Raw genomic sequence first — 21,427 nt, 5'->3', positions numbered from 1 at the left:
CTGATTGACCCAGGTAGGTTGCAGAGTTTTAATAATCTTGCTTTTTCCATTATTTAGTATTAGACATTGCATCTACCTGCAAGTTTTTAAAGCAAGATTTTCTGATGTGTGATTTTTTTGATAATTAACTAAAGGGAAAAACTAAGTTATATTACTTTTAAAGATATCATATTTATGTCATAGCCATTGCAATAGAAGAGAGAGGTTGAACTCAGCTCTGCTGAAGATATTTAAATGCTATCGTGAGCTAATGGAAAAGTACAAGAGGACATTGGGATGGGGGAAGTTGGTTAAAATGATTAGGCTATTTGTGTTAGCCAATTGTCACTTATCTAAATTAGGCTTCTATGATCCCTCAGAAACTGGGAGAAGGGAACCCACTCTTTCTTGATGATTTGATGAGAAAGACATTTCTAGGTTGTAGAAAATTTATATCTCTAATGGGCAGAGGAGGAATTTACCATCATGAGTTTTCTAAAGTTAATGTTTTAAGCAAAGAGAGGACAGGGATTGAAGTTAGAAAGAAGCTTAGTTAAATTTAGTCAAGCTCAGGGAAATGTTAAAGCTGTCTTGGCCGGTAGTAGGACAAAGCTGGAGACCATTGCACAACATCTACTTAGTTTGGTTTATATTCTATTACTCATGAACATTAACATTCTCCATGAACTATCTGCATACTCTATTATTTTTAAAATGGTTTGTGCCTAATCTTATTTTATTGAAAACAACAAAAAAAGCTGACTTCACAAACATATTGATGTGATCAAGACAATAAAGATAGGAACTCTTATGATTAGGAATTCAATTGGTCTTAGGTATATCATTTGAAAGACTTTACGAAATGAAGATATAAATGCAAGAGATACAGCATACTCAGGGCTTGGGGATGACCTGTGGCTGTCTCATACTGCAGCTTGGTATGTGTCATCATGCAAATTACAGAGATTTGTTCCAAGTTACTGTGATATCAGGAAACATTTCAATCATTTCTCAATCTTCTTTAGCCCTGATGTCCTACGACTCATATTAAATTGGGCTATATGGAGTACCCTTTGAAATTTGCATTAATACTACAAAAACTAAATTCAAAGATAGGGGAATAATTGTCCATTTAGTGGTTTGATTGATCTTTCTAAAGCACATTGAAAATACTTTTAAAATTATTATGCTACTTTTCCTTTCCTTCTCCCTGTACAACCAGATTCTAACTCTTAGCACGGGCTGTGTCATCTTTCATAATACTGACCTCAAACTTTGGAATAAGCTGCATTCTTCACCACTTCTCTCAATGCCGTCTCCAGTTCACCCACAAACAATTTATCTCTATGTCATATCTCACCCTCTGCTTTTATGTCTGTACCTTACAAGGGGTTCCTTCTACCCAGGAAACTACCCCATCCAACTCTTTTCTCCCTTAGAAATTCTGCTCGTTCCCTATCTGTCATAGAGTCTGGAAAGCCTTTCAGATCATCAGACAGAATGAATTGCCTTCCTCTGTGGTCTGCGGTCACTTGTGTTTAATCATTACAGCTGTTATGTCAGGTTATAATCATGTGTTCACTTGTCTGTATTTGACATTAGGCTTAGAGCTCCTGGAGGACAAGAATTATACCTGATAGTATGCACCATGGTACCTGATACACTTATTTAATCAATCCAAATTTATTAATTCAGCACATAGTTGGGTGCCTACTATGTGGCAAATACCATGCTAGGGATATGGAAGTGAACACATACCCTCCACGAATTGCACATTTCCCGGGCAAATGTGAAAACAAATGTAATTCTATGAGTATGTACAAAAAAAAAAAAAAAAAGAAACTGGAAGAACCTTTTCAGAGAAGAGTAATTTCATCTGCAGTATGAAGAAAAAGGTATGTTACTGGCAGGGAAAAGATCAAATTCAAAGGAGGGCAGGGCATGCTTGACCAGAGAGCTTGATGCATAATATTCAAGCTGTGTGACGTTATACAAGCTATTTAATTTCTGTGCCACAGTTTCCTCCTCTATAAATTGGCTTTAATTGTACCCATCCTAAAGGTGGTTGTTATGATTAAAATAGTAAATATTTGTAAACTATTATGAATAGCACACAGCACTTAAAAAGCACTATGGAGTGTATGCTATGAAAGAGTTCAGGAATGCCACCCAAGATATCTTGTTTTGGTATGCAAATTACTTCAAACTAAACATACTTGGGGAATGGTAAATGCAGGAAGAGGCTTTCTCTGAACTTCCTCTGTCTGCATAAAGATAGATCCTTCAAAAGGAACTCAACTGTAAAAATTCTCTTCCCAGGAATCTCATCAACCAGGGAAGATCAGCTTGTATCACAGGAGAGGAAGCTAGAGGTCCACACTATGCCCAGACAGACTTTGTCACAGGCTTTCACGTATTTTTCTGCGGGCCTATTCATCTTGACAAAATCATTTACTCTCTTCTAAGTTGCCTGCTCCTCCCCTTCACACTCCCCTAGGAAGATTTGTACCTAAGCTTCTAGATCTCACTGGGTTTTTGAGTATTTACTTTTCTTTTTGAGTATTTACTTTTCTTTCATCTGATGTTTCCTTGCATATAATAAATTTGTATACCTATTCTCATGTTACTCTGCTTGTTGTCAGTTTATTTCATCGACTTAATTATTGATCCCTCAGAGGGCAGATGGAAAGTTATTCTTCCCCTACATCTGCAATATAGAATTTAATAATTCTGAGAATTGCAAGAAGGTCATTGTGGCTAGGATGCTTGGGACAATTTCTAATGCTGCGTAAGTTTAGGCTGGAGAGGTAGGAAGGAACCCATCATATTAGAAATTTTGGTTCTAAACATAAGAAAAATGGGAAATTATTAAAACATTCTAAGGCAGATTTACCCTTTGAGGTACCATATTGAGTATGTGACAGATATTTAATACATTTTTGTTGAAGGAATCAACAACAGTATAGAAAAAGCTGTGAGGTTATAAGCAAATGAACTACTTCCTACAACTATATGAAGGATTCAACAAGAAAATGTATGTTAAGGCCTGATATATGGAAGCTTACCGTTGGAAGATTTCAAGTTAAGCTTAGTATTTTATTATCTAAGTCTAGATTTTTGCAAAAGCAAAATATATATATTTTTAGATAGGTTCAAGTCAAAACTTGACAACATAGCAGACGGCATGAGTAATTTCTGAGAAAGTCACTTCAATCCCTTCTGTAAAACTGGAATAATAAGGATAAATTTTAGGATCCAATGAGGTAGTGTATGTACAAATATTCTATATTCTCTAATAGTTTATTGTTCATATCTTTTGTTTGTTTGTTTACTTGTTTTTTGAGACACAGTCTCACTCTGTTGCCCAAGCTAGAGTGCTGTGGTGGTGTGATCTTAGCTCCCTGTAACCTCTGCCTCCTGGGTTCAAGCAATTCTTGTGACTCAGCCTCCCAAGTACCTGTGATTACAGGTGTGCACCACCATACCTAGCTAATTTTTTGCACTTTTAATAGAGATGGGATTTTGCCATGTTGCCCAGGCTTCTCAAGCTCCTGAGCTCAGGTGATCTGCCTGCCTTGGCCTCCCAAAGTGCTAGGATTACAGGTGTGAGCCACTGCACCCAGCCTCACATTTTTATTTTTATTGTATGTCATCACAGTACAAGGCAATACTCATTAGTACAGTGTGGTAAGTTCTACCGAAGTGCAGAGGAAGATCAGAGAAGTTGTGTTGGAGCTGTAGCTTGGAGAATAGGTAGAGTTTCGACTGGGGAAGAATGAAGGGGGTAGTTTTCCAGATAAAGAGGCTATATAGTAGAGTGGAAAAAGAATAGAACATGAATTCAGATACATACGGTTTGAATCAGGACTCTGCCACTTAGTGTCTGTGTCACTTTATGCAAAGTTCTTTATGTTGTAGTGCCTTAGTTTTCTCATCTGTAAAATGGTTATAGTAGGGACTCTGCAATATTACAGTGAGATGCTTTTTGTTGATGTCTGAAATGAAGTTGTCCTTCAGAGGAATCTTGGAGGAGTAGGAGGGCGTAAAGGGTAAAGGGTCTGGCTTTGAGTTCGACTTGGAATCACATCATAGTTGTATCTCTACAGGCTTTCCATACCTTATTCAATCTAACTCTGTTGTTAACATAAATAATTATCTCCTTTGCCCTCAGGGTTAAATACAATATTTTGTGTGAAATACGAAGTACAGTGAATGGCATTCTAAAATAAACTGGATCCTCACAAATACTATTTACATATTGCCAGCAGAATATTGAAGATGAGAAATGGCAACAACAAAAACTAGGGCATCAGTGCTCTTCAGGATAGAGATGATTGACTTTTTCCTTGAAGCAATGAGGAACAGTGAAATGTTTGGGGCAGGAGAAGTAAGTGATGACTTTTCTTGCCAAAAAATGGAATCTGTGAAGAAAAAGAGAAGGACTAAACTCTGGGGTTCATAAATCAGGAAGCAGCACATAATGTTTTAGCTCTGCAACGTCTGACATAAAAGCCATTCATTTAGCTCGAAATGTCTGATTATTTCACCCAGAGCTCACTGTTACACTATGTCATTCCAATTAGTTATCTCTGGAGAGGAAATCTCATCAGACAATATGATTAGATCCAATCAGCATAGGTGCCAAGCACTTGGAACATATTATAAATGACATTTTCATTTATCTTATAGGATAAATGTTTGTCTTTTGGCATTTCTCAAACGGGAACATTCAAAGAAAGTATTTGAAACAGTATTTCAGGATAGAGGGTTAATGATTAAGAGCACAGGGTACTTCATGTAAGAAAACCATATTTTTAACAATTACTATTTGATATCTCAAACAGTGACTTATAATTTCCTTTAAAATCTTTTCCAAATACCAATTTTTCTGCCTAAATGAGGCAGACAGCAGTGAATAAAAGTCTGAAACACCTGGAAAAACCTTGAAAGGGATGTAATTATTGCTACCAAATGTAAAATAGACTGTAAAAGAGACTGTTGTGGGGTGGGGGGAGGGGGAGGTATAGCATTAGGAGATATACCTAATGCTAAATGACGAGTTAATGGGTGCAGCACACCAACATGGCACATGGATACGTATGTAACAAACCCGCACATTGTGCACATGTACCCTAAAACTTAAAGTATAATAAAATAAAATAAAAAGAATGTTGAATATTGGCCCCCATTCTCTTCTGGCTTGTAGGGTTCCTGTCAAGGGATCAGCTGTTAGTCTGATGGGCTTCCCTTTGTGGGTAACCCAACCTTTCTCTCTGGCTGCCCTTAACATTTTTTCCTCATTTCAACCTTGGTGAATCTGACAATTATGTGTCTTGGGGTTGCTCTTCTCGAGGAGTATCTCTGTGGTGTTCTCTGTATTTCTTGAATTTGAATGTTAACCCGCCTTGCTAGGTTAGGGAAGTTCTCCTGGATAATATCCTAAAGAATGTTTTCCAACTTGGTTCCATTCTCCCCATCACTTTCAGGTACACCAATCAAATGTAGATTTGGTCTTTTCACATAGTCCAATATTTCTTGGAGGCTTTGTTTGTTTCTGTTCACTCTTTTTTCCCTAATCTTGTCTTCTCACTTTATTTCATTAATTTGATCTTCAATCCTGATATCTTTTTTTCCACTTGGTCAAATCGGCTATTGAAGCTTGTGCATGTCTCATGAAGTTCTCATGCCATGGTTTTCAGCTCCATGAGGTCATTTGAGGTCTTCTCTCCACTATTTATTCTAGTTAGCCATTCATCTAACCTTTTCTTCAAGGTTTTTAGCTTCCTTGTGATGGGTTAGAGCTCAGAGGTGTTTGTTAGTACCCACCTTCTGAAGCCTACTTCTGTCAACTCATCAAACTCATTCTCCATCTAGTGTTGTTCCCTTGCTGGCGAGGAGCTGCAATCCTTTGGAGGAGAAGAGGTGCTCTGTTTTTTGGAATTTTCAGCCCTTCAGCTCTGTTTTCTCCCCACCTTTGTGGTTTTATCTACTTTTGATCTTTCATGCTGGTGACCTACAGATGGGGTTTTGGTGTGGATGTCCTTTTTGTTGATGTTGATGCTATTCCTTTCTGTTTGTTAGTTTTCCTTCGAACAGTCAGACCCCTCAGCTGCAGGTATGTTGGAGTTTGCTGGAGTTCCACTCCAGACCCTGTTTGCCAGGATATCATCAGCAGAGGCTGCAGAACAGCAAATATTACTGCCTTATCCTTCCTCTGGAAGCTTCGTCCCAGAGGAGCACCCGCCTGTTTGAGGTGTCTGTCGGCTCCGGCTGGGAGATTTTTCCCAGTCACCCTACATGGGGATCAGGGTCTTGCTTGAGGAGGTAGTCTGTCCGTTATTGGAGGTCGAACACCATGCTGAGAGAATCACTGCTCTCTTCAGAGCTGTCAGACAGGGACGTTTAAGTCTGCAGAAGGTGTCTGCTGCCTCTTCTCCTATGCCCTGCCCCCAGAGGTGGACTCTATAAAGGCACTGGGCCTTGTTGAGCTGCAGGGGGCTCCACCCACTTTATGCTTCCAGGCCTCTTTGTTTATACTGTGAGCTACTCAAGCCTCAGCAATGATGGACACCCCTCCCCCATCCAGCTGCAGCATTGCAGGTCAATGTCAGACTGCCATGCTAGCAGTGAGCAAGGCTCTGTGGGCGTGGGACCCTCTGAGCCAGGCATGGGAAGGTATCTCCTGGTCTGCCAGTTGCTAAGACTGTGGGAATAGTGCAGTATTTGGTCAGGAGTGTACCATTTCTCTAGATACAGTCTGTCACAACTTCCCTTGGCTAGAAAAGGGAAATCCCCCAACCCCTTGTGCCTTCTGGGTGAGGCGACACCCCACTCTGCTTCAGCTCACCTTCCGTGGCCTGCACCCACTGTCCAACCAGTCTCAATGAGATGAACCAGGTACCTCAGTTGGAAATGTAGAGATCACCCATGTTCTGCGTTGATCTCGCTGTGAGCTGCAGACTGGAGCTGTTCCTATTTGGCCATCTTGGAGGCAACTTAGATGGGTTACATTTTATATGTGTTGAATCTAAGATCCCCATGGAGATTTTAGTAGCTAAATTGATTGGGTGCTCAGGAGATAGGTTTTAGCTGAAGACAGAGATTTAAAAAAAAATAATCAGCAAGTATATTGAAAACACCAGGAGAAATGAGATCAGGAACAATGTGTAGAGTGAGAAGAGAATCTGAAAGAGAATTCTGGAAAATCCTGGCATTTAAGACAGTTAACATTTAAAATGAAAAGCAAAAAAAGAAAAAGAAGAAAAAAGTGCAAAATATAGTAAGAAGGAACACCCAAAGGGTAGAAGAAATCCCAGGGAGAATAATTCCACAGAGATCAAGAAAATGGGATGTTATAGCAACTAGGAAATGATCAGCAATGTGAAATGCTGGCAAAAGTCAGGTAAGAAAGACTGAGAAATATCTCCTGGATTTGGCAATGTCTTGGCGAGAACATTTCACTGAATATTTGACACAGCTGCCGGATATCTGAGTGCTGAGTAATAATCGGAAAATAAGAAAGGCTACATAACTTGTGCTAATACTTGTTCCAGAAAATTTCACTTAAACAATAATAATATGTATCACTATATCCAATACTTATTTAGCATTTGATTTTCTAGGCATTTACAAATGCTTCACGTATATTACAATTTGGTCTAAGCTATGAGATAGGTGTTAATATTACAGAGGAGGAAATCACATTTAGGCTACATGAGTTGTTAAAGGTTACATTAATAGTAATCAGCTAGTAAGTGGCAAATCTGGAATACGAACTTGGACAGTCTGGCTGTAGAGCTTCTCTATGAGAGAGAAAAGAGAAATAGTGTTAGAGGGGACCTGACGTCAAGAGACACTTATGGAAAAATAGACTTGAATATATGTGTTATACATGCTAATGGAAAGAAGCCAGTAGAAGGAGAATCTTTGAAGAGACAGAGAGATCAAGAAAACAGTTCACAGGCCAGACAGGGTGGCTCACACCTGTAATCCCAGCACTTTGGGAGGCCGAAGCGGGCAGATCACGAGGTCAGAAGTTTGAAACCAGCCTGGCCAACATGGTGAAATCCCATCTCTACTAAAAATACAAAAAAGAGCTGGCCGTGGTGGTGCATGTCTGTAATCCCAGCTACTCAGAAGGCTGAGGCAGGAGAATTGCTTAAACTTGGGAGGCAGGGGTTGCAGTGAGCCAAGATTGTGCCACTGCACTCCAGCCTGGATCCATCTCAAAGAAAAAAGGAAAGAGTTCACAGTCCAGATCACGGGTGGGGTGATGAAACTTTGGCAGGAGAAGGGACACATTACCCATTCCATCGTTGCAGAAGAGATGGATAAGATGGGTACTGATGTTGATCTGTTTGATTCAAGGAAATAGAAATATTTTTCAAGTGATGACTTCTATTCAAAGAAAGGACATTGGTTGAGTATTAGACAGTGAGTGAAGGCGTCAGGCATTAGAAATGAGTCGGTGTATTTGATATATTTAGGTTGGTGCAAACGTAATTGTGGTTTTTGCCGTTACTTTTGACTTCTTGTGAGATCTAGTTAATGGCAAAAACCGCAACTACATTTGCACCAATGTAATAGTTTCTGTGGTAAACAAAAGAGAAACATGGCTAAAGAAACACGGAAGTTTTATGAAAGTTTAAGTCTCATGGGATGCTGAGAATCACAAATTTTAGTGGCACCAATCTGAGTAGGGTGCTATTTCTGTACTATGTTTAGCATCTTGGTGCAGAGAAGGCAGATAGATGAAAACTGAGTGTCATGTTTTGTTTTGGTGGGTTAGGGGAGGGGAGGGTAAGGTAGAGTATGACAAGTCAAATAAATGAGGTTTCTGAGAATATTAGCAAGAACGTTATTGAAGTGGATACACAGCATAAGAGATTTAGTCAAAAGGAGAAGGTAGAAAGGATGTGGATATGTACTTTGTGTGCTGGAGGTCCTAGGGAAGTTAAATGACTGAAAACCTGGGGATAGGTTAGTAAATAAATAGGAGGTTGTGGTTGAAGTAGTAGGTGCCTGAATTTATGACATAAGAGATAAAATATATTTCAAGTGATGGCAAACCTGGAGAGAAGTTATAAAAGTGAGTCATAGACCTGAAGACAAATAGAAAGCAACTGTACAAAAACAAATCAGAGAACTGAAGATCAGAATGTTGTATATGTCACCATATGGACCTTGAAGTTTCTTAAGATTTTGATGACACAGAGGGCAAAGAAGAGCCTGCAAACCAGGGGCTTTTCTTTTAATTTTTTAAAAAATAAATGAGAGTGAAAGATCAGTAAACGAAGAGGTTTGTATGTGTATCAACAAAACGGCCTTGACATAAAGGAAACAAGTATTTGTTGTTGTTGTTGTTTAAACTTTACAAAGGTCCTGAGATAAGTAAAGTGATAAGAAAGAGCAGCTTTAGGATGTTCTTTTACAGGCATGATGAAGTTCCTGGCTCCACATTGATTCTCCCACAATAAACAACTCCAAATCATGACAAAATGTGTAAAGGACACTGGTTTCACACACTGGACAGTTAGCATAGGAACTTGATTCCAGAGACAAGGGAAACACATGAGGTGAGCTCTACAATTGCACTAGTTTTCTTCCTGGACGCTCTTGGAAGCTCAGTGAAGTAGAATATATGTTGAGTAGAGAATATGGCTAAGCTAAGAAGACAGATATCAGAATTTGGAGTTACTGAGGAAACCGATATTCAGGCTACCAGAAAAAATAAGCTACACAGAGAAGGGGCCTCAGAAACCTGCATAGGAATGGTCTTGATGCTTTGATTGATTGATTGATTGATTTTTGTTCTGCTAAATTCTTTGCTCTCTCTCAAGTCTCTCGTCTTATGGATCTTCTATTCTCTGTCCCAGCTTTAACCTCATCCCAACCTGCTCTAAAAATAAAATGTCATCCCTCCCGCATGTTTCTGAGCTTCTCTCTCCCAGTGCACTCCTCTCTTCTCTTCCTATCAGTTGTCCTCAATCCTCTCACATCATATCTGAAAGCTCAACCACCATAAACCATCAATATATGTCTTTGAACATTGCTCTATCCACTCAGGAGAAAATTTGTATGATTTTTCTTATGGACAGAAGTGGCTGACATGAGTTTTAAGTAGCAGTTGTTTTTGTTTTCCCCTATATTAATAAAATAATTCTGTAAGACTTTATTTCCTCTGTTTTTTGCCCCTCGTTCTCCATTTTGATCCCTCTGCCTTTGAACGTGCTTACCACCTGTGGAATATTTAATTTGCAATATGAATCAGGGTCTTAATTTCAAAGATAAAACAAGATGAATGGACATAGATGGGGGTGGTGGTAGAGCTGTTTAAAGGTCTGGAATACTCTATGGTTCAAAGTTCGTAATATGTATGTAATATGTATATTTGTTATAATATATTATTCCTAAATGACAACTTCTCAATCTTAGTAATCTATCCACTTTATCAGAAATGACTCTGATAGAAGATCAAGTGTTGTCACGGTCAGATTAATAAAAAATATAAAGTTGAATTTCTTATTGGGATTAAATCTTCTTGTAAGAGTAAATTTGCATCTAAAGTTGCAAATATGCTAGATAGTTTAAAAATATTCTTCAGCTTCAGTGATTTTCAAGATTCATCCCATTATAATGTAACAAGTCCTCATCTATAATCCTGTGGCTATGATAAATTCTACCTACAATTCGACTGTGTCATTGCTGCGTGATCTTAGGCAACCCATTTAACCTATTAAGACAAAGATTTCCTCATTTGTAAAATTAAAGATTGCGTGAAATTACTTCTTACATCGGTTATAGCTATTTACATTTCATGACTATAAATGATTTGTGATTTTTGAGGGAGTTACACTGTTAATAATGATAACTTTAAGGTTTTGTACTTGTAAATCTATTGAAAACTTTTTATATGTTCAGCATTTTACAGTTAATAAAAATCTGCAGACACTAATATTTTTTGCGGTAATTATGTGAAACAGAGAACACTTTAAATTTTTAAAATAAAAAATAGATTTCTGAAACATTGGTTGACTTTCAAGAGCTCGTGGGACAAGCTAGTAAGTGGCAAAGCTGGAACTCAAAGGCTTGTCTGTTGATGCATCCAGTATAACTTACAAAATCTCATGATTTACTTTCCAATCTAAGCAGACTACCATGAACATACAAGGTGCCTCCACAATCCAGGGAGGGACAGAGACAGAAGAAGAAATTTCTACAGTGTACTGCGGTGGATACTATCATGGACATATGCTACTAGAGCTCTAAGGATGTAGAGGAGACAGTTTATTTTGGGGGTTGACCGAGATATCAATGGGAAAAGGGTGTTTGAATAGGAATTCAAGAGGCTGACAAGATGAAGAAGGGCTTTCTTGGCCCAGAGATCAGCAAATTCCATAGGCATAAGATCTATAACTGGGAAGATAGGTGTTTTACTAAGTCTGAAGGGCAGAGGGTATGTACAGCATGATGGCATAGTGTAACTTCAGAGAGATCCCCAGAAATGTGATGATTAAAAACTGTTTACAGGCATACCTAAGAGATATTGTTAGTTCAGTTCCATGCCACTGCCATAAAGTCAATATTGTAATAAAGCAAGTTACATGTATTGTTTTGTTTCACAGTGCATATAGAAGTTATGTTTACGTTTATTGTAGTCTACTAAATGTGTAATGGGATTATGTAAAAAATGTACATACCTTAGTTTAGTTAAAAATACTTTATTGCTAAAAAAAAATGTTAATGATCCTCTGAGCCTTTAGTGAGGTGAAATCCTTTTGCTGGTGAAAGGTCTTGTCTCAAGGGTGATGGCTGCTGATTGATCAGAGGGGTGATTGCTGAATGTCGAGGCAACTATGAGTAGCAATTTCTTCCTTCCCTCCTTCCTTCCTTCCTTCCCTTCACTCTCTCTCTCTCTCCCTCCCCTCCCCTCTCCTCTCTTCTCCTCTCCTTTCTCTTTTTTTCTGATTCTAGCTTTGTCCCCCAGGCTGGCGTGCAGTGGTACAATCTTGACTCACTGCAACCTCTGCCTCCCAAGTTCAAGCAATTCTCCTGCCTCAGCCTCCTGAGTAGCTGGGATTATAGGCATGCACTATCACACCCGGCTAATTTTTATATTTTTAGTAGAGACGGGGTTTCACCATGTTGGCCAGCTGGTCTCATACTCCTGACCTCAGGTGATCCACCTGCCTTGGCCTCCCAAAGTGCTGGTATTACAGGCATAAGCCACCATGTCCGGCCTGGCATTTTCTTAAATAAGATAACAATGAAGTTTGCTGCATCGATAGTAACTCTCCCTTTTACTAAAAGTTTCTTTGTAGTATGCAAACTTCTTTCAAAATTGGAGCCAATCTCCTCAAACCCTACTGCTGCTTCAATTAAATTATATAATATTTCAATTTTTGTGGTTGTCATTTAAACAATGTTCACAGCATCTTCACCAGCAGATTTCATCTCAAGAAATCACATTCTTTGCTCATTCATAAGATGTAAGTTCTCATCCTTTCAAGGTTTATTATAAGATTGCAGTGATTCAGTCATATCTTCAGGCTCCATTTGTTATTCTAGTAATCTTAATATTTCTACCATATCTGCAGTTACTTCCTCCAGTAAAGTCTTGAACGCCTCACAAAATCATTCACCATAATGGTTGAAATCAATTTCTAAACTCTATTTAATGTTGATATTTTGACTTCCTCTCATGAATCATGAATGTTCTTAATGTCATTTAGAAGGATGAATCGTTTCTAGAAGATTTTCAGTTTACTTTGCCCAGATCCATCTGCGGAATCATTATCTATGACACCTATAGCCTTACAAAATATATTTCTTAAATTAAAAAACTCGAAAGTTAAAATTACTGCTTGATTCATGGACTTCAGAATGAATGCTGTGTTACTAGGCATGAAAACAACATTAATCTCCTTGTACATCTTCATCAGAGCACCTTTGGGTGACTAGGTGTATTGACAATGAGCTGTAATATTTTAAAAGGAATCTTCTTTTCATAGTAGCAGGTATCAACTACTTTTAAGCCAGTTGGCTTAAAATCTTCAGTAAATCATGCAGTAAACATGCGCTATCATCTGGGCTTTGTTGTTCCATTTATAGAGCACATGAAGAGTAGGCTTCTGCATAATTCTTAAGGACATAGGATTTTTAGAATAGTAGGTGAGCATGGGCTTCAACTTAGAGTCACCAGCTGCGTTAGCCCCAAACAAGAAAGTTAGCCTATCCTTTGGGGGAAGCCAGGCATCGACTCCTTCTATCTAGCCACAAAAGTCCTAGATGTTTTGTCTACATTGAAAATCTGTTGTTTAGTGTAGCCACCTTCATCACCTACAGAAGATCTTAGTAGATCTTCTGTATAACTTCCTACAACTTCTATATTAGTACTTGCTGCTTCACCTTGCACTTTTATGTTATGGAGATAGCTTGTTTCCTTAAACCTTATGAAACAACTTCTGCTAGCTTCAAACTTTTCTTTGGCAGCTTCCTCATCTCTCTCAGCTTTCACAGAATTAAAGAGAGTTACGGTCTTGCTGTGGATTAGACTTTCTCTTAAGGAAATGTGGCTGGTTTTTCTTTTATCCAGACTACTAAAACTTTCTCCACAACAGCAATAAGGCTGTTTTTTTTTTTTTTTTTGAGACAGAGTCTCGCTCTGTCGCCCAGCTGGAGTGCAGTGGCGCAATCTCGGCTCACTGCAAGCTCCGCCTCCCGGGTTCACGCCATTCTCCTGCCTCAGCCTCTCCGAGTAGCTGGGACTACAGGCACCCGCCACCACGCCCGGCTAATTTTTTTTTGTATTTTTAGTAGAGACGGGGTTTCACCGTGGTCTCGATCTCCTGACCTCATGATCCGCCCGCCTCGGCCTCCCAAAGTGCTGGGATTACAAGCGTGAGCCACCGTGCCCGGCCAATAAGGCTGTTTTAATGTTTTTATCATTTGTGTATTCACTGGAACACACTTAGAAGCCATAGCAGGGTTATTAATTAGCATAATTTCAATATTATTGTATCTCAAGGAATAGAGAGGCCCAAGAAGAAGGAGAGACATGGGGAACAGCCTGTTGGTGGAACAGTTAGGATACACACAACACTTATCGATTAATTTTGCTGCTTATATGGGCAAGGGTCATGGTGTCCCAAAACAATTACAGTAGTAACATCAAAGACCATTGATCACAGATCACTGTAATAGATATAATAATAATGAAAAAGTTTGAAATATTGTGACAATTACCAAAATGTGACACAGAAACAAAGTGAGCACATGCTGTTACAAAAAATGGCACCACAAACTTCCTGGACACAGGACTGCCACAAACCTTCAATTTATAAAAAATAGAGTGAACCACAATTAAAAGAGGAATTCCTGTATGTCATGCTAATATTTGAACTTAACTGAGTACATCCTTAAGGCTTTCAGCAGAATGGTGACAGCAACAGGTTTATATCTCTGAGACATCACCTTGGAACAAATGAATAATTGTAGTTGTTCAAACAGTGGACACAGGAAGCCTAACTAGAAAACAATAATAACTTATAATAAACATATACAAAACACAAACCTGCACACAAATGTTTAGAGGAGCTTTATTCATAAATTCTAAAAGCTGGAAACAAACAAGATGTCCTTCAAGGAATCAATAAACTCAAGGAATTAATAAACTCAGGGTACATCTATGCAATGGAACATTATTCAGAAGTAAACAGAAGTGAGCCATCAAGCCACCAAAAGACATAGAGGAAACTTAATTGCTAAATGAAATAAACTAGTTTGAAAAGGCTACATATTATATGATTCCAACTAAATAAAATTATGAAAAAGGCATAGCTATCAAGACAATAAAAAGATTGGTGGTTGCCAGGTGCTTGGAAGGGATCTGGGGAGGAATGAACAGGTGAATCACAGGGGGTTTTTAGGGTGACTAAACTAATCTGTATGCCACTATAAAGGTGGATACATGACATTATGTATTGGTCAAAAATCCATAGAATTTAAAACACACACAGTATGAATCTTAATGTAAACTGTGAACTTTAGTTAATAATAATGGATTAATATTGGTTCATTAATTTTAACAAATGTACAACACAAATACAGAATATTAATAATAAGATAAACTATATTTGGGGGTGAGTTTATACAGAAACTCTCTGTACTGTCTGATCAATTATATATACACATATACACACATACATATATGTGCCAGATACAGGGGAATAGCAATAAAGCTTAGAATATTATACTCAATTTGAGAGGAATATAAAAGTAAGAACTAGATTTAAGTAACAAGAGAAAGAGAATTGTTGAAATAAAGATAGGAATCATTTTTTAATTCATAGTATCAATTATAACTGTGCAGGAAAATTAATATAAAAGCATAGATGAATCAGTAATGACACTAGAAGAGACATAGTGAAATTTTCTTTATTAGTTAATTTTCCTGTGATAATTTATCCTAATTCAATAAAAATAGGTATTACTAATTCTATCAGGAATTCATTATATAGCATTTTCTAGATTGCAATATATTGTCTCATACTATTGTTTTAAAAGAAAATGGTCATACGTATAAAGAAAGTACTGTCACAATGTCCACAGTACACTTGCTTTGGAATAACCTGGGTTAAATGTTGGAAATTCAAAGTACAGGTCACTTCCAAGATGGCTGAATAAGAACAGCTCTAGTCTACAGCTCCCAGCAAGATCAATGCAGAAGATGGGAGATTTCTGCATTTCCAACTGAGGCACCTGGTTCATCTCACTGGGATGGGTTGGACAGTGGGTGCAGCCCATGGAGGGTGAGCCAAAGCAGGGTGGGACATTGCCTCGTGCAGGAAGCACAAAGATTCAGGGGATTTCCCTTTTCTAGCCTAAGGAAGCCATGAGTGACTGTACCTGGAAGAACACCTCTGCCCAAATACTGCAATTTTCCCATAGTCTTCACAACCAGCAGACCAGGAGATTCCCTCCCGTGCCTGGCTCAGCAGGTCCCACGCCCAAGGAGCCTTGCTCACTGCTAGCACAGCAGTTGGAGATCGACCTGTGATGCTGAAGCTTGGTGGGGGGAGGGGCGTCCACCGTTGCTGAGGCTTGAGTAGGCAGTTCTATGCTCACAGTGTAAAGAAAGCAGCAGGAAAGCTCAAATTTGGTGGACCCCACTGCAGCTCAGCAAGGCCTATTTCCTCTCTAGATTCCACCTCTGGGGGCAGAGCATATCTGAACAAAAAGCAGCAGACAGCTTCTGCAGACTTAAACGTCCCTGTCTGACAGCTCTGGAGAAAGCAGTGGTTCTCTCAGCATGGCATTCGAGCTCCAATAATTGACAGACTGCCTCCTCAAGTGGGTCCCTGACCCCCATGTAGCCTGATTGGGAGACACCTCCCAGTAGGGGCCGCAGACACATCATACAGGCGGGTGCTCCTCTAGGATGAAGCTTCCAGAGGAAGGATCAGGCAGCAATATTTTCTGTTCTACAGCCTCCATTGCTGATACCCAGGCAAACAAGGTCTGAAGTGGACCTCTAGCAAACTCCAACATACCTGCAGATGAAGGGCTTGTCTGTGAGAACAAAAACTAACAAACAGAAAAGAATAGCATTAACATCAACAAAAAGGATATCCACACCAAAACCCCATCCGTAGGTCACCAACATCAAAGACCAAAGGTAGATAAAACCACAAAGATGGGGAGAAACCAGAGCAGAAAGGCTGAAAATTCCAAAAACCAGAGCACCTTTTCTCCTCCAAAGGAACACAACTCCTCGCCAGCAAGGGAATAAAACTGGATGGATAATGAGTTTGATGAGTTGACAGAAGTAGGCTTCAGAAGGTCGGTAATAATGAACTTCTCCAAGCTAAAGGAGCATGTTCTAACTTATCACAAGGAAGCTAAAAACCCTGAAAAAAGGTTAGACGAATAGCTAACTAGAATAATTAGTGTAGAAAAGAGCTTAAATGACCTGATGGATCTGATAACCTTAGTACAAGAACATTGGGAAGCATACACAAGCTTCAATTGCTGACTTGATCAAGCAGAAGAAAGGATGTCAGTGATTGAAGATCAAATTAATGAAATAAAGTGAGAAGACAAGATTAGAGAAAAAAAGAGTGAAAAGAAATGAACAAAGCCTCCAAGAAATATGGGACTATGTGAGAAGACCAAATATACGTTTGATTGGTGTACTGGAAAGTGATGGGGAGAGTGGAACCAAGATAAAAAGTACTCTTCAGGATATTATCCAGGAGAACTTCCTTAACCTAGCAAGGCAGGCCAACATTCAAATTCAGGAAATACAGAGGACACCACAGAGATACTCCTCAAGAAGAACAACCCCAAGACACATAACTGTCAGATTCACCCAGGTTGAAATGAAGGAAAAAATGTTAAGGGCAGCCAGAGAGAAAGGTCAGGTTACCCACAAAGGGAAGCCCATCAGACTAACAGCTGATCTCTCACCAGAAACCCTACAAGCCAGAAGAGACTGGTAGTCAATATTCAACATTCTTAAAGAAAAGAATTTTCAACCCAGAATTGCATATCCAGCCAAACTAAGCTTCATAAGTGAAAGAGAAATTATATGCAAATGCTGAGAGATTTTGTCACCACCAGGCCTCCCTTACAAGAGCTCTTGAAGGAAGCACTAAATATAGAAAGGAACAACTGGTACCAGCCCCTGCAAAAGCATGCCAAATGGTAAAGACCATCAATGCTATGAAGAAACTGAATCAATTAATGGGTGAAATAACCAGCTAGCACCATAATGACAGGTTTAAATTCACACATAACAATATTAACCTTAAATGTAAATGGGTTAAATGCCCCAATTAAATGACACAGACTAGCAAATTGGATAAAAAGTTGAGACCTATCAGTGTGCTGTATTCAAGAGACCCATCTCACTTGCAAAGACACACATAGGGTCAAAATAAAGGGATGAAGGAATATCTACCAAGCAAATGGAAAGCTAAAAAAAGCAGGGGTTGCAATCCTTGTCTCTGATAAAACAGACATTAAACCAACAAAGATCAAAAGAGACAAAGAAGGCCATTACATAATGGTAAAGGGATCAATTCAACAAGAAGAGCTAACTATCCTAAATATATATGCACCCAATACGGGAGCACCCAGATTCATAAAGCAAGTTCTTAGAGACCTACAAAGAGACTTAGACTCCCACACAATAATAATTAGAGATTTTAACACCCCACTGTCAATATTAGACAGATTAATGAGACAAAATTAACAAGAATATCCAGGATTTGAATTTAGCTCTGGACCAAGCAGAACTAATAGACATCTACATAACTCTACACCCCAAATCAACAGAATATACTTTCTTCTCAGCACCACATCACACTTGTTCTGTAATTGACCATATGATTAGAAGTAAAACACTCCTCAGAAAAAGGACAGAAATTACAACAAACTGTCTCTCAGATCACAGTGCAATCAAATTAGAACTCAGGATTAAGAAACTCATTCAAAACCACACAACTACAGGGAAACTGTATAATCTGCTTCTTAATGGCTACTGGGTAAATAAAGAAATGAAGGCAGAAATAAAGATGTCTTTGAAGCCACTGAGAATGAAGACATAATGTAGCAGAATTTCTGGGACAAATTTAAAGTAGTGTGTAGAGGGAAATTTACAGCACCAAATGCCCACAAGAGAAAGCAGGAAAGATCTAAAGTTGACACCCTAACATCACAATTAAAAGAATTAGAGAAGCAAGAGCAGACAAATTCAAAAGCTAGTAGAAGGCAAAAAATAACTAAGATCAGAGCAAAACTGAAGGAGATAGAGACACAAAAACCCTTCAAAAAATCAATGAATCCAGGAGCTGGTTTTCTGAAAAGATCAATAAAATAGATCTTGCTGGCAAGAATAAAGAAGAAAAGAGGGAAGAATCCAATAGATGAAATAAAAAATGATAAAGGGGATATCATCACTGATCCCACAGAAATACAAACTACCATCAGAGAATACTGTAAACACCTCTCTGTAAAGAAACTAGAAAATCTGGAAGATATGGATAAATTCCTAGACATATGCACCCTCCCAAGACTAAACCAGGAAGAAGTTGAATCTCTGAATAGACCAATAACGGATTCTGAAATTGAGGCAATAATTAATAGCCTACCAACCAAAAAAAGTTCTGGACCAGATGGATTCACAGCCGAATTTTACCAGAGGTAAAAAGATGAGCTGGTACCATTCCTTCTGAAACTATTCCAGTCAATAAAAATAGAGGGAATCCTCCCTAACTGATTTTAAGAGGCCAGCATCACCCTAATACCAAAGCCTGGCAAAGACACAATAAAAAAGAGAATTTTAGGCCAATATCCCTGATGACCATCGATGCAAAAATCCTCAATAAAATACTGGCAACCTGAATCCAGCAGCACATCAAAAAACTTATCCACCATGATCACATCGGCTTCATCCCTTGGATGCAAGGCTGGGTCAACATACACAAATCAATAAGCGTAATCCATCACATAAACAGAACCAATGGCAGAAACTACCTGATTATCTCAATAGATGCAGAAAAGGCCTTAGACAAAATTCAACAGCCTTTCATGCTAAAAACTCTCAATAAACTAGGTATTGATGGAACATAACTCAAAATAATAAGAGCTATTTATCATAAACCCACAGCTAATATTATACTGAATGGGCAAAAACTGGAAGCATTCCCTTTGAAAACTGGCAAAAGACAGAGGATGCCCTCTCTCACCACTCCTATTCAACATAGTATTGGAAGTTCTGGCCAGGGCAATCAGGCAAGAGAAAGAAATAAAGGGTATTTGATTAGGAAAACAGGAAGTCAAATTGTCTTTGTTTGCAGAGGACATGATTGTATATTTAGAAAAGCCCATTGTCTCAGCCCAAAATCTCAAGCTGATAAGCAACTTCAGCAAAGTCTCAGGATATAAAGTTAATGTGCAAAAATCACAAGCATTCCTATACGCCAAGAACAGACAGAGCCAAATCATGAGTGAACTGCCATTCACAATTGCTACAAAGGGAATAAAATACCTAGGAATCCAATTTACAAGGGATGTGAAGGACCTCTTCAAGGAGATCTACAAACCACTGCTCAATGAAATAAAAGAGGACACAAACAAATGAAAGAACATTCTGTGCTCATGGATAGGAAGAACCAATATCTTGAAAATGGCCTACCTGCCCAAGGTAATTTATAGATTCAATGCTATCCTCATCAAGCTGCCACTGACTTTCTTCACAGAATTGGAAAATACTACTTTAAAGTTCATATGGAACCAAAAAGAGCCCACATAGCCAAGACAATCCTAAGCAAAAAGAGCAAAGCTAGAGGCATCACGCTACCTGACTTCAAACTATACTACAAGGCTACAGTAACCAAAACAGCATGGTACTGGTACCAAAACAGATATATAGACCAGTGGAACAGTACAGAGGCCTCAGAAATAACACCACACGGCTACAACCATCTGATCTTTGACAAACCTGGCAAAAACAAGCAATGGGGAAAGGATTCCCTATTTAATAAATGGTGTTGGGAAAACTGGCTAGCCATATGTAGAAAGCTGAAACTGGATCCCTTCCTTACGCCATATACAAAAATTAACTCAAGATGGATTAAAGACTTCAATGTAAGACCTAGCACCATAAAAACCCTAGAAGAAAACCTAGGCAATACCATTCAGGACACAGGTGTGGGCAAAGACTTCATGACTAAAACACCAAAAGCAATGTCAACAAAAGCCAAAATAGACAAATGGGATCTAATTAAACTAAAGAGCTTCTGCACAGCAAAAGAAACTATCATCAGAGTGAACAGGCAACTTACAGAATCAAAGAAAATTTTTACAATCTATCCATCTGACAAAGGGCTAATACCCAGAATCTACAAAGAACTTAAACAAATTTATAAGGAAAAAACAACCCCATCAAAAATTGGGCAAAGGATATGGAGAAACACTTTTCAAAAGAAGTTCATTTATGCAGCCAACGGACACATGAAAAAATGCTCATCATCACTGCTCATTAGAGAAATGCAAATCAAAACTACAATGAGATACCATCTCACACCAGTTAGAATGGCAATGATTAAAAATTCAGGACACAACAGATGCTGGAGAGGATGTGGAGAAATAGGAATACTTTTACACTGTTGCTGGGAGTGTAAATTAGGTCAACCATTGTGGAAGACAGTGTGGCAATTCCTCAAGGATCTAGAACTAGAAATACCATTCGACTTAGCAATCCCATTACCAATATACCCAAAGGATTATAAATCATGCTACTATAAAGACACTTGCACATATGTTTATCGCGGCACTATTCACAATAGCAAAGACTTGGAACCAACACAAATGTCCATCAATACTAGACTGGATAAAGAAAATGTGGCACATATACATTATGGAACACTATGCAGCCATAAAAAAG

The sequence above is a fragment of the Hylobates moloch genome, unplaced genomic scaffold, assembly GCF_009828535.3.
Source record: "Hylobates moloch isolate HMO894 unplaced genomic scaffold, HMol_V3 SCAFFOLD_10, whole genome shotgun sequence".
Taxonomy (NCBI): Eukaryota; Metazoa; Chordata; class Mammalia; order Primates; family Hylobatidae; genus Hylobates; species Hylobates moloch.
This window is presented reverse-complemented; position numbering follows the sequence as displayed.